Here is an 18,434-nt window from a genome sequence, read left to right on the forward strand (position 1 = left end):
GAAAAAAAAGTGCCCAAAATTACCGCTCGGTGTTCTTTATCGTCCTTCTCATGACCCAATCATCCACTAGTAGGAATAAGAATCCTGACATGTTACACCCCTGTTTAACTCCTGTCTTCACCTTGAACCATTCTGTTGTTTCACCTTGGTCGACGACCGCACATTGAAAGTCTTGGTAAAGGGCTTTTACAAGGTTCACTAATTTTCCAGGTATGCTGTATTTCTTCATTATGACCCAGACTTTCTCTGGGCAAGGAGTCGAAAGCTTTCTAGAAATCTATAAAATTGAGGTACATCGTCGTTTGCCATTCTTTGGCTTGTTCTATAATGTTCCTCAATATAAAGATCTGATTTGTTGTCATGTTATATGATGTTACTTAATTCAGTCATTATATTGTAACTAAGATGTGTATGTTTCTATTACCGAGATGTTAGAAACCACGCAGATATAATGATAACCAGAGTTTATTCTACACTGACATGGGTCAGCAACACATCAACAGTGAGTCAGTCACATAAATGACATGAAACGCTGTCATGTAGTTAACCCACACAATTCTTGGGTTTCGGAAGTTTTTGCTATTCATAACATACAAGACTTACATGTTGCAATGGAACGTTCAACAGGACATGGTAATTGTTACATGAATAATGGAGCGGAGATATAGACATCTCATGCAACACATCTTTTACAGTTTAAATATTTACATGAAGTGTTGGTGAACTCGCCATATCAGACAAAGGGCAACCCACTTGCAGACTTGATGTCATGTCGCATCAAGAGGCGCTTATATGCGGCAACAAACTGCCGGGCCGTTGGGTTATTCCCACTTCCACATGCAATGCGGACCGCTCCAAAGAAAAGTTCAATGTGGTCTTGGCTCATTTTGTACGTGAGCAGGTATCGCAGGGGAGATGAGGCAGGTTTGACATATGTGAAATACAAAATTGTGACACTCTCTATGCAGATCATGAAACCAATGAAGGGGGTTTTCAAACGCGTATTGGTCATAACTTGACCATTCATGTTTTTGATGTTGGACAAGTAACTGTAGGCAGTATCCAGGAATGGCAGGAAAAGTCCTTCTCGTGATGTCATGAGTGGTGCCTTGTAGTTTCGTGCCAATGGATTGCGAGAATTTAGAATGTCAAACAGTTTGTCCAATGTTTCAATGTATTGGCAGGTAGCCCCACTGCCCTGAAATTCTGATAGTTGCAAAGTGTCCCTGCAAAACCGAATTGCATCTGCCACACTAGTGCTCAATGTCTGAGCGCTGTGTCCACCTTCATGACATTGCTCTTCCACTCGATGTGTTTCCGGGAGAGCTTATTTCCCAGACGCAAGCCTTCCCTCTTCTGCAGATCAAAGAGTGCCTGGATGTATTTCCACGCGATGACTTTTTTGTTGCCATCCTCCATCATTTTCATGGATCCAAGACAGTTTCTTGCAAGTTTAAGCATGTGACATGCATCGAGTACTTCGAGTACTTCGGCTTCAGTCGGACGGTTTGACCAGTCCTGTCGAAGTCACTCTCATTGAAGTGATCACTGCACAGAACTGTGGTGCCTGGGGTGGGGTAGAAGGACTCCCTTCTCAGGGCAGATGTCCATCGGGAGCACAAGTCCTTATCCTTTGGAAACCTTGAAACAAAATACGTTGTGGTCACAAAATGTGGTTGCGGGTCAAAACCTCAGAGGGCAGTCAAAACATCCGAGTCAAAACGACTCCATATCAAAATAATATTTTGAGTTTCATATGTATAGTTAAATACAACTTCATCTGCTAATGTTTGCCATGTGTCGGACTTTCGTACCTTCCACAAGTAACCCCCATTTGCTCTTTCTGCTCACGAGTGACACAGGAGGGCATGGAAACCCTGACAGTAGTAGACTGGACAATTAAGTGAAGCTCATCACAAATTAAATCACTTGACAATGATCACGAGCTGACAAGTCAATCTCGATACTTCAATCTGAATCAATGAATGAGTCAATCAGACATCAGTCTGACATACTCACATAGCCCTAGTGAATACACAATACAGTTATATTTGAGATCTGTGTCGTATTGCACACCCTGCGCGTGGTCTAACATCATCAAATTCAAACACAGTGTTCAAACTTCATTGAAACTTAATTACCTAGCCCCACCACCGTGACCACGCCAAAAACTGAAAAAGCAGAACACCCGCGATCGCGGTTTGTCACTGACTTGTGAAATGTGCATGTGGAGGCCTTCCCTGAGGTATTTGTGCAGTCAAATGCAACACACTGTGGCATTTTGAAACAGCGCGTTCACAAATAAGACTCCTTACAGTCGGTAAGCATCCAAAATGAATCAGAAATTGTGAGATCAGCTGATTGTGAGATCAAACACGGACGCAGACTCAATCGGCTTCCCAATATGGCCGCCAAGCAACTTCCGCTAGCTTCAGCCGACAGCCATCATTGGCTCTCCAGGTTTATTATATACCTCCGTGGATGCAGCAAGAAAACGAATGAGACGGGCGAACGAGTCCATCGACGAACGTCAATGCAAACTTGCGGGGTCACCCGTGGGAATCCCACGGGCATGGATGTGTGTGACATTTCGACATATTGAGTTAGATGCTGCACATTCATTTTTACAAAATGGTTACTGGCAAGTCATCAGATCCAGAAATGGTGTAAAAACCACCGTTTAGAGGCCATTTTTCCCCGCAAAGCGGGGGTTGGCCTTTTCGGGGACCGTGGTAGTTGTTGTTTTTTTGTCCCCTTTTTGAAGCAATGTTTTACGGCCGGATGCCCTTCCTGACGCCAACCCTTTTTGCCGCCTTCAACGACAAACAGGGAATTACCAGTGAACTGGTACTCAATTAGCCGACCTCGGAAGGATGACAGGCTGAGTCAACCCCCCTGGCATTAATTCGGCGATCGACCGAGATTCAAACCCAGGATCCTAAGCCGGCACCCTAGCCGCTAGCCCAACACCAGAAATGGTGTCATGAACACAATTTATTTATGCACAAGCACAAAAGCAAGACGGGCCGATTTCCGATTCCGACGGGCCGACGGGCGAGACGGGCCGATTTCCGATTCCGACGGGCCGATTTGGAGCAAGAAAAAGAACGAGACGGGAGAAAAAGGAGAGAAACGAGACGGGGAAAGCCGATTGGAGAGGCGAGTGAGGCGCGATTGGAGAGGAGTGTGAGGCGCGATTGGAGAGGAGTGTGAGGCACGATTGGAGAGGAGTGTGAGGCGTGATTGGAGAGGAGTGTGAGGCACGATTGGAGAGGAGTGATTGGAGGGGAGTGTGAGGCACGATTGGAGAGGAGTGTGAGGCACGATTGGAGAGGAGTGTGAGGCGCGATTGGAGAGGAGTGTGAGGCGCGATTGGAGAGGAGTGTGAGGCGCGATTGGAGAGGCGTGTGAAGGATTGGAGAGGAGAGGAGTGTGAGGGATTGGAGAGGTGAGGGATTGGAAAGGAGAGGGATGTGAGGGTTTGGAGAGGAGAGGAGTGCTAGGTGGAGAGAGGAGAGTGTCAGGTGGAGACAGGAGAGTGTCAGGTGGAGACAGGAGAGTGTCAGGTGGAGAGGAGTGAGGGGTCACATATTATGTGAAATAAATAAATTGTGTTCATCACACCATTTCTGGATCTGATGACTTGCCAGTAACCATTTTGTAAAAATGAATGTGCAGCATATAACTCAATATGTCGAAATGTCACACACATCCATGCCCGTGGGATTCCCACGGGTGACCCCGCTAGTATATATATATACCAACGACTGGTTCAAGCAGGCTATCGTGCCAGGCGTCCCCTGAGAAAGCCACGCCTGACCAGACAACACCGATTGCAATGGGCCAGAGAGCACCGTCAATGGCAGCCAGAACACTGGAATCACGTGATCTTCAGTGACGAGTCTAGATTTCTGGGCTATCGTCAAGATGGCCACGTCCGAGTATGCAGACAAGTGCATGAAGCCTACAACATATATATATAAACCAAATATATATATAAACCAAATATATATATATATATATATATATATATATATATATATATATATATATATAATCGTTAGATGAAATAAGACGCGGACGTAGCTTCAGGACGTCGATCTTTAATTGTCGACAAGCTTTCGACCAACAAAGGTCTTCTTCTGAGTCTACAAAAACATCTGGATGTATATCAGTCAAGTATGTATGGTGATATGTGTGTGTAGAAAATGCATACAGAAGGAAGAGCCACGCCAAAGTTCACTCGCCAGCCCCAAGTTCAACGGAAGTGACCGTTTGCGTTACAGTTAGGGTGCACGTGCATATACAAATATAGAGATATACATACATAAACACACAAGCATATATTCATATCCCATTTATATTCATATAATATATTTATATATTTATATAAATGACATATAAAGGTAGAATGAATGAATGAATGAATGAATGAATGAAATGAATGGGTTACGGTTAACAATTTGATTGGGTTGATGTTGGAACATGCTTTAGTCATCAAAATTTATGCCATGAGGGACTTTTGTCCGAAGTTTGTGTATCCAAAAGGACTCACGTTTCAGAATCGTGGTGTGTGATCGATTTGTGATTGATTCAATGGCAGAGATCTGAATGTCATTTATAGAGTGATCCGGTTGATGGACCGGATCAATAATATCAACCGGATCACTCTATAAATGACATTCAGATCTCTGCCATTGAATCAATCACAAATCGATCACACACCACGATTCTGAAACGTGAGTCCTTTTGGATACACAAACTTCGGACAAAAGTCCCTCATGGCATAAATTTTGATGACTAAAGCATGTTCCAACATCAACCCAATCAAATTGTTAACCATAACCCATTCATTCATTCATTCATTCATCATTCATTCATTCTACCTTTATATGTCATTTATATAAATATATAAATATATTATATGAATATAAATGGGATATGAATATATGCTTGTGTGTTTATGTATGTATATCTCTATATTTGTATATGCACGTGCACCCTAACTGTAACGCAAACGGTCACTTCCGTTGAACTTGGGGCTGGTGAGTGAACTTTGGCGTGGCTCTTCCTTCTGTATGCATTTTATACACACATCACACATCTCACACACATATCACCATACATACTTGACTGATATACATGCCTGCTGTTTTTGTAGACTCAGAAGAAGACCTTTGTTGGTCGAAAGCTTGTCGACAGTTAAAGATCGACGTCTTGAAGCTACGTCCGCGTCTTATTTAATCTAACGATTATTTATTCAATACAAATGAGACGCCCTGCTCGTACTTTGGAGTTTCTACTATTTCTTACAGTTATATATATATATATATATATATATATATATATATATATATATATATATATATATATATATATATATATATATATATATATATATATATATATATATATATATATATATATGCAGCGTCTGTCCTGTGTTCTCACTGAACTACTTTCTCAAACTTTTGTGAAATCGTACCAAACTTCTGGTATGCACATATCTCTCCCGTCGGTATGTCCTAAGGGTATTTTTGTTGAAAAATTTTCGAATTTTTTTTTTTTTGGGGGGAGGATTTTTTTTTTCAACTTACAGTTTCAAATTCAATTGTTTCTAAAATGTGATATCACCGATATTACAAATACATTTGAATATTGAATATTTTGAATTATTGTTTGAATTATGATTGGTTTAACTTTAAACCATGACAAAAGGGCAACTCGGGTACAGTCATTTATCTATGTATCTACACATCTGGGCAGTGTCTGTTGTCACTTAACGACTCCCTCAAACTTTTGTTTCCGTGGTTGTGACGTGTTTTTAACAACGTTGTGGTAGTTTTGAATCACGTGGTGGTGAGGTATTTTGAATTATGTGGTGGTGAGGTGTTTTTAAATGACGTGGTGGTGAGGTGTTTTTAAATCACATGGTGAGGTGTTTTTCAATCACATGGTGGTGAGGTGTTTTGAATTACGTGGTGCTGAGGTGTTTTGAATTACTTGGTGGTGAGGTGTTTTGAATTATGTGGTGGTGAGGTGTTTTGAATTAGTTTGTGATGAGGTGTTTTGAATTACGTGGTGGTGAGGTGTTTTTAATTTCGTGTTTAATGGCTGTGAGGTGTTTTTAATTTTGTGGTGGTGTGTTTTTATTTCGTGTTTAATGGCTGTGAGGTGTTTTTAATTTTGTGGTGGTGAGGTGTTTTTATTTCGTGTTTAATGGCTGTGAGGTGTTTTTAATTTTGTGGTGGTGAGGTGTTTTTATTTCGTATTTTATGGCTGTGAGGTGTTTTTATTACGTGTTTTATGGCTGTGAGGTGTTTTTATTACGTGTTTTATGGCTGTGAGGTGTTTTTATTATGTGTTTTATGGCTGTGACGTGTTTTCAATTTTGTGGTGGTGAGGTGTTTTTATTACGTGTTTTATGGCTGTGAGGTGTTTTAAATTACTTGGTGGTGAGGTGTTTTTATTACGTGTTTTATGGCTGTGAGGTGTTTTTTAATACGTGTTTTATGGCTGTGAGGTGTTTTAAATTACGTGGTGGTGAGGCGTTTTGAATTACGTGGTGGTGAGGTGTTTTAAATTACTTGGTGGTGAGGTGTTTTAAATTACTTGGTGGTGAGGTGCTTTGAATTACGTGGTGGTGAGGCGTTTTGAATTACTTGGTGGTGAGGTGTTTTGAATTACTTGGTGGTGAGGTGTTATGAATTACTTGGTGGTGAGGCGTTTTGAATTACGTGGTGGTGAGGTGCTTTGAATTACGTGGTGGTGAGGCGTTTTGAATTACGTGGTGGTGAGGTGTTTTAAATTACTTGGTGGTGAGGTGTTTTAAATTACTTGGTGGTGAGGTGTTTTAAATTACTTGGTGGTGAGGTGCTTTGAATTACGTGGTGGTGAGGCATTTTGAATTACTTGGTGGAGAGGTGTTTTGAATTACTTGGTGGTGAGGTGTTTTGAATTACTTGGTGGTGAGGCGTTTTGAATTACGTGGTGGTGAGGTGCTTTGAATTACGTGGTGGTGAGGCGTTTTGAATTACTTGGTGGTGAGGTGTTTTGAATTACTTGGTGGTGAGGCGTTTTGAATTACTTGGTGGTGAGGTGCTTTGAATTACGTGGTGGTGAGGCGTTTTGAATTACTTGGTGGTGAGGTGTTTTGAATTACTTGGTGGTGAGGTGTTTTGAATTACTTGGTGGTGAGGTGTTTTGAATTACTTGGTGGTGAGGCGTTTTGAATTACTTGGTGGTGAGGCGTTTTGAATTACTTGGTGGTGAGGTGTTTTGAATTACTTGGTGGTGAGGCGTTTTGAATTACGTGGTGGTGAGGTGTTTTGAATTACTTGGTGGTGAGGTGTTTTGAATTACTTGGTGGTGAGGTGTTTTGAATTACTTGGTGGTGAGGCGTTTTGAATTACTTGGTGGTGAGGCGTTTTGAATTACTTGGTGGTGAGGTGTTTTGAATTACTTGGTGGTGAGGCGTTTTGAATTACGTGGTGGTGAGGTGTTTTGAATTACTTGGTGGTGAGGTGTTTTGAATTACTTGGTGGTGAGGTGTTTTGAATTACTTGGTGGTGAGGTGTTTTGAATTACTTGGTGGTGAGGCGTTTTGAATTACTTGGTGGTGAGGTGTTTTGAATTACTTGGTGGTGAGGCGTTTTGAATTACTTGGTGGTGAGGTGTTTTGAATTACGTGGTGGTGAGGTGTTTTGAATTACGTGGTGGTGAGGTGTTTTGAATTACGTGGTGGTGAGGTGTAATCGTCCCAAACTTCCAGTCTGCACCTACCCCTCCCCTGTGTATATGCTGAGGGGTTCTTTCTTGAAAAAAAAAACATTCAACCTGAATCTTCAACCTAAATTGCCTATAAAAATGTAATATCACAAAACACAACAAATACATTTGTGCAAAATAATCGTTTGTATTATGATTGGTGTAAATCATGACAACACAGCAACTCAGGTACAGTCATCATCCTCAGCTATAATAAGCCCGTTCCTCAGTAACGACGCTCGGTGAGGCGAGCGAGGCGAGTTGAGCCAAGCTCGTATATATATATATATATATATCTGTGCAGCGTCTGCCCTGTGTTGTCACTGAACTACTTTCTCAAACTTTTGTGAAATCGTACCAAACTTCTGGTATGCACATCTCTCTCCCGTCGGTATGTCCTAAAGGTATTTTCTTTGAAAAAATTTCCAATTTTTTTTTGGGGGGGGGGGGGTTGTTTTTGGGGGATTTTTTTTTTTTCCAATTTCACATGTTTATAAAATGTGATATCATGTATATTACAAATACATTTGTGCAAAATAATTGTTTGAATTATGATTAGTTTAAACCATGACAAAACGACAACTCGGATACAGTCATTTATCTATACTAGGGCATGCCCGTACTATATATATATCTAAAATTATATCCCCCCCCTCTATTTACATGAAATGGTTTGGTCCATTCGCAAAGCCAAAGCGAACGGCTTGCGAGTACGGTGACAATCCCCCCCCCCCTCTATTTACATGAAATGGTTTGGTCTATTCGCAAAGCCAAAGCGAACGGCTTGCGAGTACGGTGACAATCCCCCCCCTCTATTTACATGAAATGGTTTGGTCCAAAGCGAACGGCTTGCGGAGTTTGGTAAAGAAATCGCCATAGCTCGGTAACTACTTCTCCGATTAATATGAAACCTTGAAAAGGCACATCCTCGGGTCCCCAGCAATATACCTGGCAAGTTTCAAGTATATCGGACCCGTGGTTGTCGAGAAACAGCGGTCACAGACAAACACACAGAAACACACACATACACACACACATACACACACACATACACACACACACACACACACACACAGAGATTACTGGAATTATAGATAGATATCTACACATCTGGGCAGTGTCTGTTGTCACTTAACGACTCCCTCAAACTTTTGTTTCCGTGGTTGTGACGTGTTTTTAACAACGTTGTGGTAGTTTTGAATCACGTGGTGGTGAGGTATTTTGAATTATGTGGTGGTGAGGTGTTTTTAAATGACGTGGTGGTGAGGTGTTTTTAAATCACATGGTGAGGTGTTTTTAAATCACATGGTGGTGAGGTGTTTTGAATTACGTGGTGGTGAGGTGTTTTGAATTACTTGGTGGTGAGGTGTTTTGAATTATGTGGTGGTGAGGTGTTTTGAATTAGTTTGTGATGAGGTGTTTTGAATTACGTGGTGGTGAGGTGTTTTTAATTTCGTGTTTAATGGCTGTGAGGTGTTTTTAATTTTGTGGTGGTGTGTTTTTATTTCGTGTTTAACGGCTGTGAGGTGTTTTTAATTTTGTGGTGGTGAGGTGTTTTTATTTCGTGTTTAATGGCTGTGAGGTGTTTTTAATTTTGTGGTGGTGAGGTGTTTTTATTTCGTATTTTATGGCTGTGAGGTGTTTTTATTACGTGTTTTATGGCTGTGAGGTGTTTTTATTACGTGTTTTATGGCTGTGAGGTGTTTTTATTATGTGTTTTATGGCTGTGACGTGTTTTCAATTTTGTGGTGGTGAGGTGTTTTTATTACGTGTTTTATGGCTGTGAGGTGTTTTAAATTACTTGGTGGTGAGGTGTTTTTATTACGTGTTTTATGGCTGTGAGGTGTTTTTTAATACGTGTTTTATGGCTGTGAGGTGTTTTAAATTACTTGGTGGTGAGGCGTTTTGAATTACGTGGTGGTGAGGTGTTTTAAATTACTTGGTGGTGAGGTGTTTTAAATTACTTGGTGGTGAGGTGCTTTGAATTACGTGGTGGTGAGGCGTTTTGAATTACTTGGTGGTGAGGTGTTTTGAATTACTTGGTGGTGAGGTGTTATGAATTACTTGGTGGTGAGGCGTTTTGAATTACGTGGTGGTGAGGGGCTTTGAATTACGTGGTGGTGAGGCGTTTTGAATTACGTGGTGGTGAGGTGTTTTAAATTACTTGGTGGTGAGGTGTTTTAAATTACTTGGTGGTGAGGTGTTTTAAATTACTTGGTGGTGAGGTGCTTTGAATTACGTGGTGGTGAGGCGTTTTGAATTACTTGGTGGTGAGGTGTTTTGAATTACTTGGTGGTGAGGTGTTTTGAATTACTTGGTGGTGAGGCGTTTTGAATTATGTGGTGGTGAGGTGCTTTGAATTACGTGGTGGTGAGGCGTTTTGAATTACTTGGTGGTGAGGTGTTTTGAATTACTTGGTGGTGAGGTGTTATGAATTACTTGGTGGTGAGGCGTTTTGAATTACGTGGTGGTGAGGTGCTTTGAATTACGTGGTGGTGAGGCGTTTTGAATTACGTGGTGGTGAGGTGTTTTAAATTACTTGGTGGTGAGGTGTTTTAAATTACTTGGTGGTGAGGTGTTTTAAATTACTTGGTGGTGAGGTGCTTTGAATTACGTGGTGGTGAGGCGTTTTGAATTACTTGGTGGTGAGGTGTTTTGAATTACTTGGTGGTGAGGTGTTTTGAATTACTTGGTGGTGAGGCGTTTTGAATTACGTGGTGGTGAGGTGCTTTGAATTACGTGGTGGTGAGGCGTTTTGAATTACTTGGTGGTGAGGTGTTTTGAATTACTTGGTGGTGAGGCGTTTTGAATTACTTGGTGGTGAGGTGTTTTGAATTACTTGGTGGTGAGGTGTTTTAAATTACTTGGTGGTGAGGTGTTTTAAATTACTTGGTGGTGAGGTGCTTTGAATTACGTGGTGGTGAGGCGTTTTGAATTACTTGGTGGTGAGGCGTTTTGAATTACTTGGTGGTGGGGTGTTTTGAATTACTTGGTGGTGAGGTGTTTTGAATTACTTGGTGGTGAGGTGTTTTGAATTACTTGGTGGTGAGGCGTTTTGAATTACTTGGTGGTGAGGCGTTTTGAATTACTTGGTGGTGAGGCGTTTTGAATTACTTGGTGGTGAGGTGTTTTGAATTACTTGGTGGTGAGGCGTTTTGAATTACGTGGTGGTGAGGCGTTTTGAATTACTTGGTGGTGAGGTGTTTTGAATTACTTGGTGGTGAGGTGTTTTGAATTACTTGGTGGTGAGGTGTTTTGAATTACTTGGTGGTGAGGCGTTTTGAATTACTTGGTGGTGAGGCGTTTTGAATTACTTGGTGGTGAGGTGTTTTGAATTACTTGGTGGTGAGGCGTTTTGAATTACGTGGTGGTGAGGTGTTTTGAATTACTTGGTGGTGAGGTGTTTTGAATTACTTGGTGGTGAGGTGTTTTGAATTACTTGGTGGTGAGGTGTTTTGAATTACTTGGTGGTGAGGCGTTTTGAATTACTTGGTGGTGAGGTGTTTTGAATTACTTGGTGGTGAGGTGTTTTGAATTACTTGGTGGTGAGGTGTTTTGAATTACGTGGTGGTGAGGTGTTTTGAATTACGTGGTGGTGAGGTGTTTTGAATTACGTGGTGGTGAGGTGTAATCGTCCCAAACTTCCAGTCTGCACCTACCCCTCCCCTGTGTATGTGCTGAGGGGTTCTTTCTTGAAAAAAAAAACCATTCAACCTAAATCTTCAACCTAAATTGCCTATAAAAATGTAATATCATAAAACACAACAAATACATTTGTGCAAAATAATCGTTTGTATTATGATTGGTGTAAATCATGACAACACAGCAACTCAGGTACAGTCATCATCCTCAGCTATAATAAGCCCGTTCCTCAGTAACGACGCTCGGTGAGGCGAGCGTAGCGAGTTGAGCCAAGCTCGTATATATATATATATATATATATATCTGTGCAGCGTCTGCCCTGTGTTGTCACTGAACTACTTTCTCAAACTTTTGTGAAATCGTACCAAACTTCTGGTATGCACATCTCTCTCCCGTCGGTATGTCCTAAAGGTATTTTCTTTGAAAAATTTCCAATTTTTTTTGGGGGGGGGGGGGGGGTTGTTTTTGGGGGATTTTTTTTTTTTTCAATTTCACATGTTTATAAAATGTGATATCATGTATATTACAAATACATTTGTGCAAAATAATTGTTTGAATTATGATTAGTTTAAACCATGACAAAACGACAACTCGGATACAGTCATTTATTGGTGGTGAGTGGTGAGGTGATATCTACACATCTGGGCAGTGTCTGTGTTGACGCTTAACGACTCCCTCAAACTTTTGTTTCCGTGGTTGTGGTGTTTTTAATATATTCACAGATAATATATTCAACAGTGTATATATATTGATGTACCTAGAGTTCACATTGAGGCTGGTGTCGAGCTTGTACGATGGCATTTGCTCCCACACAGTCCAAGTGTTTTTCATAAGAAATGAAGACAAAACACCAAGGAAGTTTCTATTATCTTGATTTTTCTCAGTAGCTGATTTATTGTTTGATGGTGATCCATTTTTATTGAATATATAAAACATGCTTGCTTACTTGGTTGGTTGTTATCCAGTTCAATCCCTAGACTGTTATTGAAAATTATGTAAGCAATTTGTAGGTACTGGAGACGAGGCTAATTGGACAGTCATTATTTTGATCTGTATGTTCTCGGTTTTTGTTATTCATTTTCAGCTCAGAGTTCTTCCAAGTTATGGGTCATTATTCCATCTTCCAACCACTTTGCAAGTATTTTTCCTAGTTTAATCTGCTGCAATTCACCGCCATCTTGACTGCAGCTCGTATATAGTAGGCCTATAAGAAATTGGTTCATGTCCGTCCATCCATTCGACTTCACAGTTTATGATCGAGGAACAACTTACTCAAATCGAATGTTATATTTTGAACATGAATTACAACATGAATAGAAAGACAAGTTTGTCGTTGTACTGTACTTTAGCTCAGAATTTGTCATGCACACAGAGGATGGAGATAATATTATTACTATTATTATTATTCTGTCTGCTTTCCTGGCAGTCAAACAAAATTCATTATCATTCCAAACAGGAAAAGTACTATTTATAAATAAGTTGTAATGGACACATACAACAGGCACAAATAAATAATGTAACGTGTTTGATTGGGTGGTGTAATAGCCACTGGAAAAAAAGGGCGGTAAAACCCGGAATTAATTTATTTATACGTGTTTAAACGTCTAAGTCCTTATTTAAATTGAATTATATACTTTAAGAGCGGAGAACACAAATCGCCTTCATCATACTTTCAAAAACATTGCAGTGTATCGATATATGGCCTGTGAGAGTGTGCATATTCAGTGAAGAAGAGGCCACCAATGTGGCTATGTACGATGCCGATTGACGCTGTCTTCTGTTGTGATCAATCAAGCCTCCATATCCTAATTTGCGATTCAACATCATCTTATTACAGTGTATGTGGGTGGTTGGTGTGTAAGACTGCTTCAGGAGCGCTAAACTTCTAGATCTTTAAAAATCATTATTTTATTTAAATTGAAGTGCAGGAGGGCCATGCCAATCGTGGGTTTCACTTTCGTGGATTTGCTCTATTGCGATTAATTTATCAAGGCAATGTTAATTGGGATTTGTTCACTTTATTAATTAGCATGGGTTGTTAATACAATAACCCACCCCCAGCAAACCCACAACATCATCATCACCATCATCTTTATCATCACCATCATAAGCATTGCCATCGCATTATTGGATCAACTTTATCATCATTATTATTAAAACTAAGTTTCACGATCTTAATAACTCAAGATAATTTTTGTTCTTAATGTTCTTAATGTTTATTTTATGTTCTTAATGCAGAAAAATAGCTTGGTAGTGTTGGCTTAACATTATCTAATACATGTATAAAGAAAGTGGGTTTATTTGAGTGTTTGTTTGTGCATTCGGACCCTGCATGAACCAGCCAAACTTTGTATGGCCTCCTCTTTCATCAAGAGGAAGGTCGACGGCGATGTTTGGATTAAAAAAACAATTGACCCCAGATAAAACCAGGTAATTTTCCTTCAGGCCTCGATCGGGTCTTGTGCTTATACCCTGCCTAGGTTTTTTTTTTCCCAGGAGCGATCGAGTAATATGTATTGTGCAGATTGTGTGTTGAGGGAGTAGAGATTTGTTGTGAACAACACAAATTTACTTATTATAGTGTTTGCACGTGTGCCTGTTATTAAAAATATTGCTTTACACAGGTTTATTATAACATCTCCGTGTTCAGGCCTCGAGTCAGTGTGTAGCTTATGCACAGCCTGGATTTTTCACTGGAGTGATCGAGTAATATGTTTTGTGTTTATCATGCAGGCAACATTGTTACATTTGTGTGTGGGGAGGGGAGGGTGGGGGAGGTGAGGGGAAGGTTAGAGATTACCTTAGAATAGATAGAACTGTATAGAGTAGTATGGTCCATGTGTGAGTAGGTAGCCAATCTTGATATAATATGCAGGGACATGTCAGCTTAAAGGATTGTTTTGTTTGTGTACCATACAGAGGGCAGTGCTTTGTAATATATATTGAGGGATTAAGTGAAGGAAACGTGTGTAAAGCCTCCTATAAACAACCGGGTGACAGAGAGGAGCAGAGAAGAGTGAGGCAGATAGCAATGGGACTCTGCCAGGCAAAGAGAGAGGGGGTCTCCACAGGTTAAAACCATTTTGGTACATTGCGGGATTTGAACCTCCCACCGCAACGTGCTCGACATTAATTGAGCCGGTGACGCTACAATATTTTCATCCATATTTCATTGAATTTCCCTGGGCAACGCCGGCTACTTCAGCTAGTATATAATGAGTTCCCATACAAGGTAATTCGACCCAGAAAAAGGCCCTTTGGCACATAAAGGCCTATGCTATTATTACCAACCTATGGTTGTTTGTCCATGCTTTACCCTTTTAAAATGCTGCGCAAGGAAGTATCATGTACCATTTTAAAGTCTCTGGTGTGACTCGGCCAGGTTTCGAAGTGCTGACCTCTCAGGCCCACAGCGTCTGCTCTAACTCATATACCACCGAGTCTGGTTTCTCATTATCATTGTTACGTTTGTGGGGGTAGGCATGAAATACCTCATAGTAAAGTTCAGAATGTGTAGGTTTTAGTATGGACCATGTGACGTGAAGAAGAAGAAGAAGAAGAAGAAGAAGCCATATTGATGTACATAAGCAGGGTAAATGTTCAGGTTAAGAGTGTTTGCATGTCGCCATAAGGGGCGTGGCTTTTGTGTTAACTAGTTCTAGGGCGTAATATTAACAAACCCCAGTGTGTAATTTCCCCACTGTGATTTTTCCCTTTGTTTTTATAAAACTCAGCCGGCCAGGCAATGGGCTCCATGAGCCAACCACGCCGCCAGTGCCGACAGAAACAGCATTTGCCGATCGGCAAAGGAACCCCGCCCATCCAAACATTCCCGAAGGACGGCTAGGCTCCACCTCGGAGGACCGGAATTGACAGGCCATGCCCCGAGCTTCGTCATTGGGCATCAAGAATGGCCATGAGGCCACGCCCCAAAGGACAATTGGTTGGGACGATTCGATGGTGCTGGGCGATTGGTCAGAAGGATGACGTCATCGGGACGCTCGGAGAAAAAGCAAGAGGAGACATTTTCTCCCTCTTTTGTGCTGGCGTTCGTTGGAGGCAGTCGCATTTTCTCTCTCGTTCTGGCTCTCGGCTTAAGTGGGCGCTGTTGTCTCGGGTGCGCAGGTGAGGAGACGTGTCAGAGCTTTGGAAGTTTTGCAACGTCGGCAGAGGGGGTGTTGTTGACTGTGGTGCTTTTCGGGGGAGGAGAGAGCCACATCTCGCTTGGCGGTGGAAGCTGGGTAAGGTCGGTTGGCTGCTTGTTCACGCCTGGGCGTTTTTGGTGCCATTTTTTGGTGCGCTTCCCACACGAATGTCAAGCCCCCTCGTTGAGACCAGAGTTAAGTGCCGGCCAGCAGAAACATCATTTATTTTTCTTTAATCTATCCCCTTGTTTGTATACGAGTCCAAATGCAAATTCAAATTCAAATTGTTCATCCAAATTAGGACATCATTACCTCACATATTACCTCACATTCATTTTAATTGCTTCACGATTATTTTCATTAAATCCTTTATTTTTGCATTTCATTCTTGTAATGTGGATTTTGCTGTCCCGTATTTGTGTTTGTGGGTCGGGTAATAAAAACCCCGTGTGTTCCGATCAGATAAGGCTTTGGGCCTTTCCCGCTCGCGCCAAAGACAATACCGCCAAGGTTCGAAGTACGCCTCGGAGTAAAGCTCGTTTCGGTCATCCGTCACCCAGGGGTCTTAACCCCGGGGATGCGACATTATCATTTCTGAACTTAGTTTCCTTTTAAATAATATTTACATCAGAGTATATTTTTCTGATTTAATTACCCTGAATTATTACTACAGATATCCAATTAATTTTGTATCTCTTTGTGCAGACAATGGGAAAAATTTATAGTCTTTGATGCCAAATTAGGTTCATAAAGACAGTATAATCTACTTTTAACTGTAATCAACATCAAGGTAGCACACTTGCCTTTGAGTTTCAAATCTTGGTTTGAATCCCAACGGGTCTCTAAACTGTCAGACTCATGATCTTTTGCAGACAGGCATGTCACTTCCAAGAATGTGCTGTCCCTTCCATGGTACGTTCATCTGGATATGTGTTTGCTAGAATTCGGAAGTTGAAGATCCCACAATGCCTTTCAACCATAACTAGGCCAATTTTGCACTGCGGCTATAAATTGAAAATTCCTGCCCTGATGCATGAGCATTGCTTAGTAATGATTCAACCAGAGGGCCAAATTCATTACGGAGGGCCGGCCCAAAATGCATTGGCTAATGACGCCGCCTGTTCATGGAAGTTTGACAGGATTATTACAAATTGTGAAATCAGGAGAATATTAGAAGGAAAAGCAAGTACAGGTTCATCTAATTCCTATCTGTGTAGATATGTGGATGACAGTGTGTCACCGGCTCTACTGTCATCAAAGAATGGCTGCCAGACATATTGGAATAACTTTAGTCAATATTTATTCTAAGCCGAAAATGAACCCATTAGGTGTTAAATTGTGCAAGTCCACAACAGTCCCCTGGAATGCAACAGCAACAGCAACAGAAACGTACGATTTTGACGCTATTTAACGTAACATAGAGATTCCCGTTTGAAGGTTCTCCGGACCAGATCCGTCGTGTCTTTCTGTTATACGTATTTTCGTTCCTGTGTTGCTGTTTGTGTTTTCGTCCAATTTTCCATGTTAAAAACCATACCTTGTTTTGTTGTATTGTCGAAGGCGTGTGCATGTGGCTCAGGCCTAGTCGCCCAGCCGTAGTGCAAATTCTGTCTCTGCTCTGATGTCGCATGCCTCGTTTCACTACATCTCCCAAGTATTGTCCTTTCAGCTTCCTCAATGTCATCACATTCCACCTCCTCGCTTCCAAAAAAAAAAAATCCACTCCAAAAAGATAATAAATAAACTCAGTCTGCCTGTAATTATTTATACATATACTTCCTGTACTTCCTTCTGCCTGTACTTCATTACTTCTCCCTTCCTTTTCTCAATGTCTACAAACTGAATCTTCATTGAATGAAACGCTTTTTCCTGTAAAGCTTTTAATTACATTTTAAACTGCATCACTTTCCTTATTTCTCCATCAGGAACACTCCATGTGTTATTCTTCTTCTTCAGGTTTTATTCATTTTCTTCTTCTTCACAAGGTTTATTTCCCAAACTTCTCTTATTTCAAAATGCTTGGTCCATCAATCCTCCTGCAGTACCTATAGGGTGAGTCATAAGCCCCAGGAATCCGTTTTAGCTGCCGATGCAAAATTTGCTTATCCCACACACCAGGGTGACAGCTTTGGTCTTTCTTGGGGAAACCACACATTGAAGTTAGCCTCCAAAGCCAGTCGCTGACTGGGCATCTTCCACCATGCAAAGTCCTTCCTTGGCAGTCCTGAACTCTACAATTCCTATATCCATAGCTTGATGGATTACTGCTCTCTTCTCTGAGCTGGTGCCCCTGCCTTACATGTTTCTCAGCTTGACGTCATGGAAACCAAGGCCTTCAAGATCATTGGAATCTCCAATAATGGAACCAAGTCTGTGGGCCTATCACTTCACCATTGCAGACAGGTCGGTGGTCTCTCTGTCTTCTACCACCTCCTTTCTGGTCGAGCACCCTCTACACTTTCAACCGCTCCAGTTTTGTGCATGTAGCACGTGGTCCACCTGCAACCCCATTCTGATTGAACTCCCAAAATCCATGATCACTGTTCACCTCCACTCATTTGTCCCTCTTTTTTCCACCTGTGGAACCAACCTCCACATTCTCTTCAATCTCATTCTTCCCTCCAGGTCTTTCAAGACAGCTGTTCACCACCATCTCTGATCACCCCCAATATAAAACCATGATCTTTTCTATCCCATTAACCCAATCCAAGTCAGCCTCTTTGCAAACTTCCAGTTTTTAGTTGTGACATGTGTGGCAGATCTACAAGAGCTCTGCATTGCTATTGTTGGCCTTGTTGGGGATTGGTTTTTGAAAGCTGCCGGACCCCACAAAAATACTGTTACATAACTTTTGAACGGTCCCATATTTGGGTTAAACAA

The 18,434-nt window shown here is 41.3% G+C and overlaps 1 long non-coding RNA gene across 1 annotated transcript; it reads right to left on the reverse strand.

The window, feature by feature from the left end:
* Positions 1-449: 449 nt before the first annotated feature.
* On the reverse strand, positions 450-2,353 carry LOC144888332 (uncharacterized). Its single transcript, XR_013620929.1, has 2 exons — positions 2,213-2,353; positions 450-1,641 (listed from the first exon to the last, which is right to left on the reverse strand). It is a non-coding gene; the product is annotated as an uncharacterized LOC144888332 (long non-coding RNA).
* Positions 2,354-18,434: the final 16,081 nt, after the last annotated feature.

Source organism: Myxine glutinosa, chromosome 11 (assembly GCF_964187855.1).
Source record: "Myxine glutinosa chromosome 11, kmMyxGlut1.1, whole genome shotgun sequence".
Classification (NCBI taxonomy): Eukaryota; Metazoa; Chordata; class Myxini; order Myxiniformes; family Myxinidae; genus Myxine; species Myxine glutinosa.